Source organism: Echinops telfairi, unplaced genomic scaffold, assembly GCF_000313985.2.
Source record: "Echinops telfairi isolate 266 unplaced genomic scaffold, ASM31398v2 ScPeMD7_6273;HRSCAF=7185, whole genome shotgun sequence".
Taxonomy (NCBI): Eukaryota; Metazoa; Chordata; class Mammalia; order Afrosoricida; family Tenrecidae; genus Echinops; species Echinops telfairi.
Window position 1 is genome coordinate 4,392,838 of NW_022110173.1, and position 5,111 is coordinate 4,397,948.

The 5,111-nt window shown below is 55.6% G+C and overlaps 1 protein-coding gene across 3 annotated transcripts in view; it reads left to right on the forward strand.

Moving 5' to 3' along the window:
* Window positions 1–1,264: 1,264 nt before the first annotated feature.
* SLC25A18 (solute carrier family 25 member 18) overlaps window positions 1,265–5,111 on the forward strand; it is an 18,477-nt gene continuing 14,630 nt past the window's right edge. Inside the window, exons 1-2 of one of the 3 annotated variants that reach the window (XM_045295884.1) lie at window positions 1,265–1,507; window positions 1,669–1,725. The gene's annotated coding sequence lies outside the window, so the exon portion shown is untranslated. Of the gene's footprint in view, window positions 1,508–1,562; window positions 1,726–5,111 lie in introns of those variants that run through there. The other 2 variants (XM_045295885.1, XM_030887226.2) reach the window with 2 other exon arrangements.

The following is a 5,111-nucleotide window of genomic DNA, read 5'->3' on the forward strand; positions in this document are numbered from 1 at the left end:
CGGCGGGCCACGGTTTGAGGACCCCTGATGTAGACCATTGTCTTTGTGAACTATGTAATGCCAACTGACCCGCTGTCCCCTGAGACTGTAGTTCTGATCCCCCAGACCCGGCTCCTGGCTCTCGCCAGGTGTTTGTCTTTTTGTCAGTGGCCGCACACATTCTCATGGTCCCAGCAGCTGCTCCTGGAGAGAGGGCGACAGTCTCAAGCTTGGGGGACATTTCTACCCTATCCTGTGAGGTGGCTGTGAGTCTTGCCTAAGCCACCCATCCCGGTACTCCTTGTGGGGGTCAGATCAGCTCTCTGCTTTGTCCCGTTTCAAGCCTGACATTTCTCCTTGCCTCATTCGATCAGCTGCCAAGCCCTATTGATTCTTCACAGGACCTGCTCCCGTCTGTCCGTCCACATGCATGCCGGCACTCATTTCATCTCTACCTGGGCTGTTGTAATTGCTCTGGTCTTGTCCAAAACCCTTTGATCCCTGCTCTGCCTCCCACAGCATTCCATTGCGCACGAGAAGAAGAGAGAAGAAAACTCGCAGGGACTACACTCTGTGTCCCAGGCACTGTTCCAGGTGCTCTGTAGGCGTGTCTGAGGCCCCCTCACAGGGACGTGATGTCGGGTCACCGCTAGTAAGTGGGAAACAGATTCAGAAGTAGGCTCCCCCAAGGCCTGCGTGTCGCCACTCTGCTCCACTCCGTGACGTAGCCCTCCTCCGCAGTCCTGACAGGTAAACTGCGCATCTGCTGTGGAGGGAGGAGGGAGAGCCATGGGGGGAACCTGTGAGTGACATCGTCAACTAGCTGCGTGCTGAACTTTGAACCTGAGATTCTCGCCGCGGATCTCGTCCATCTTGATTTCTCATCTCTTCCCAGACCCTGGATGCAGGAGGGGTCAGGTGAAAGCTAGAGAGTCCAGGTCCATCCCCCTGCAGAGCTTCCTGCTCCTGGTCAACATCCTCATCTTGCTTCAAGCTCCAGATGCTTGCCTGCTCTCCAGGGTACAGCCCTTAATTGGACCACTTTGTGGGAACTTGCTGGGGGGCAGGGAAGATGCCAAATCAGCCTGCAGCCACCACCTCACACACACAGTGAAGTGCACGGTGGGACCTGACCGACCACTGCTACCCCTGAGAGTGGATCCCCTGCCTGGGGGCCTGGCAGGCCCGAGAATGCTGGAAAGAAGTACAGGTTGCTGCTGCCTTTCAGGAACTTAAAAGGGGCTCAATGGAAACAATTAATGAAGCAGAGAACGGAGTACACACACACACACCAAGCATACACACACACACTCCCATGAGCAGCAGATGACCTGCTGGGACCAAGTCCCGTTTGCCCGGTCTGCACCGTATTGATTTTCAGTTTGGCCTCCGGGCCTCTGAGTGGCCTCCCAATCTTCCCGGCCTGGACTTTTGTCCCGGGCTTAGCAGCAGCCCAGTAAACAGCAGCCCACCTGCCGGCTGGGCAGTAGCCTCCTGGAGTTCTGAACTAAACCCAGCCTGCTTGAAGGTACAGCACCCACAGGGTTTGGGGGGCGGCAGGGGAGTGGAGGAGGAGGGGCTAGTGACAGTGCTGTGATGGGCGTGAGGAGGGAGGACCGCTGAGCCAGAGGAGGGGGACACAGTACAGGCTGCCCAGGATTGCAAGCAGAACTTCCCTGCCGTTCAAAGCACTCGGACCCCATTTCGTCGACACCAGAAAGGGCAGCCGGTTCTTCCTGAAAGCAGGTAAGCGTTTGTCTTGTTTGTGCCCAAGCTTAACGGTGGTAGAGAAAGACCTGGTTCTAGCAACATTAACCCCAGGCAACGCCTGCCCCCGGCTGCTTTCTGGAAAGGCTCTCCCCTCTCGGCTTGCTGCACAGAGGAGTAAAGGAGGGGGCGAAGTGGCCTCTGCGGCAGATCCTTGGCCCTGAATCAGGCCTAGCTCTTGGCTCGAATGTAGGGGCTCTTCCCGGGAGAGGGCCCGCATGTGCTCCTCACGGTGCACGTGGCCGGTGGTCCTGATGGCCCCCACCCAAACATGCCTGACAGCTGGAAGTCACAGGGCAGCTAGAGAGCCAACCTCTCCCACTAAGAGCCCCTGTGCAGAGGGAAGGAGGTGGGCACACCGTGGGTCATGGACGGGACGGGAACAGGATGCCCTTACAGTAGTCTCCCCTGGGAGCCAGCCGGGAGCGGGTCTTCCCCCTTAAGTGACACAGCATTTTGGTGGGAGTATAGCTTGCAGGACAGCACGAGGAGTGCTGGAACTGGGGCCAAATTTAACCCCCAGGAAAGGGCTCTTAGCCAAACTGAGCAGTGCACAAAGGGCTTCTGGGAGAAAGTGACGTCAGAGCAACAGCCCAAAGAACAATCTGAGTCATCGAGTGTGGATGGGGAAAGATGGTTCTAGGTGGAGGGCAGCACGCGCAAGGCTTAGACATGAGGCTCCCATGTGTTCCCAGAAGTAAGGAGCTGCCCTCAGAGCAGCAGGGAAGTGCTGCTAAAGCAGCCTGGCCTCGGGCCACATGTTGTGCAGAGCGGATATGGGGAAGGTGGCCTGAACAGCTAGCCCACCCCAGGGGCCTCAGGCTAGGGGTGAGGCAGGTAGGATCCAGCAGTGGGGGCCAACAAGGGGAGACACTGACGGACCGGCTCTAGAGAAACTTAGGCCAGTGCTCTACTAATGACCATGAGGACCCAGCACCCCCACCCACTACTCCCAGTCCATGGGGAATCTTAGCACCCCTTGCTGGCAGTAATTGTGACTTCGCTACGGGCAGAACTGCCCCACAGGGTTACTGTGCCTGCCACGTGGTTCCGCTTCCCCGCTGTGCCACCTGGCGCCTTACAGGCAATGCTACTGTATTGTATAGCATACAGTTCCATGAACTTCTGGAAAAGTAGAATGAGAAAACAAAACGTATATACCTCTTTGAAATAATAGGTTCCAACAGACAAAACCGCTCTGTCGCACTGCTATTACAAACACCTAAACCTCGGCTCGATTTCTGTACATGTCACAGACCAGCACCAAACTACATTGTGCCCTTCCATGGCGCAGGCTGAGAGAGGTGGCGCTGGCAGAACATGCAGGCTGTAAGGGCGGGAGACTCGGGTGGTAAGCCTGGACCGCTGTGGGGATAGCAGGGCCAGTCTCAGACTCAGGAGGTGGTGGCCGGCTGCATAGACCCGAGTGGGAGAGAAGCTGTGTGGACGTTGCATGTGAGCAGACCACTATGGGGGACATGTCCAGCATGCAGCTGAAAGGTTGATCCCGGGACTCGGCCGGCGGGGGAGAGCCGCAGATACTTCGGCCTCATCAACACGCAAATGATAACTGAGCCAGGATCAGACAGGCTTGCTCACAGTGAGTGGAATAGGGGTCAAGAACCTTGGTGGGGGATCTGGCACCTGTGACCCAGGGCCACTGGTAGAAGCTGAGAAGCCACCAGAACGAACCAGGGGAACTACATGGAATAAGGTGCTTGAAGATGGGTGGGCTGGGAGGCAGCGTCGGCTGAGGTTGCTCAGAAACTGCCTGCCACTCACCAGCTAGACTCCTTTTCCCAAAGGTATGTCTCTGCATGGCCTTCCTCAAAATCGGGTCACGATTAACCATGTATTCAGAATCAAACTACAGTTTTCTGTGTTTCCTGACTTTTGCAAAAGAAAAAACACCCTATTTAAGAACTCTTGAGAGAGAGCCTTGGCTGTCTTGTCCCCTTAAAGAGTGAGCACCTGGGAAAGCCGCAGGGGCATGTCCACCCTGCCGGGTAGGGCCACTGTGTGTCCGCATCTTCAGCTCCGTGGCAGGGAGTCTGGTTTTTTGAGTTATTTTTTATTTAAGTGTTTATGGGGAATAGAACACATATTATAATTGACAGGAATTATCCTTCCGATCTGTAAAGGAGCTAGCTGCCCCCTCCTGAGCAGACAAGCTGAGCCTGGGGCAGATGTTTGAATGACCCAGTCCCTGTGGGATGGGGCCTACGCGGCCCCTGGGATGCTGCGGTCTGAGAGAGCAGAGCAGAGGGCTGGGTTTTGACATACTGGCTGCCTCTTGGGGCCCCCCAGGACATGGCCCACCATCCTTAGCCACCCCTGGTTCTCTCTTCCCCTTCTGCTCTCAGTAGTCATTAAGTTCAGGCCCTTTGGCCTTTTAGAAAGTTCTCTCCCAGCCAACCCTTGTCCTCTGCTCGCCTCTCCACCACCCTAATCCTTCCCTCTCCACCTCATTTGTTGCACCCCGAGGGCTTCCTAACTGACCTCCGACCCAAGTTTCCTTCCCTGGATCCATCCTTCTCACGATACTTTCAGGCAGGTAGTGTCCTGCTCAGATACATTAAGGGTTTTCTCACTGGGAACTGCGTCACAGAATATTTGCTCAATTTGGGGAGTCACTACATGTGGCGGCGCCCTGGTGTCCTACTGGGCTGCTAACCCGGGGTCAGCACTTCCAAACCACCAGTCACGCCTTGGGAGAAAGGTGGGGCTTTCTACTCCCTACTCCCCTAAGAGTTACAGTCTCAGAAACTCACAGGGGAGTGCTACCCTGACCTCTAGGGTCACTGTGAGCCAGCATGGACGGGTGGCAGGGACTGTGGTTTTACAATATGTGCCAAAGGTTTGCCACAACCTGGCCTGACCGACCTTCACAGTCTTCTTTCCCACAGTTCTTGGCTCGTTGTTCTGCCACATTGCTTGGCTCCACCTCTGCTCAAGCAGGGGTGTTTACTTCCGGAAGGTCCTGCCTTCTTAGAAACTCCCCTTGACCCCTTAAGGCCTGTTTCAAGTTCAGCGTCCTTCCAGCCAGCCCCCAACAACCTTACCCTTCTCCGAACTCTCTCAGCACTTACCATCTAAGCCACTCAGTCGCCAAGACATGGCATTTGAGAGGTGTTTGCTTTTTCTTTATTTAAAGAGTGTTGACTGGTCAAGGGCCCTGTGTTTGACCACTTACAGGGATGCTCTCCAACCAAAGACATGGAGTCGCCGCCTTTGCAGCGTCTGAGCTCAACCCCTAGGTGTCCAGGATAGTATGAAATAGGTCGCTGTGTGCGAGGAAAGGGGGAACCGTTACAAGGATCTACATATAACCTCCTCCCTGGGGGATGGACAGTGGAGAAGTGGGT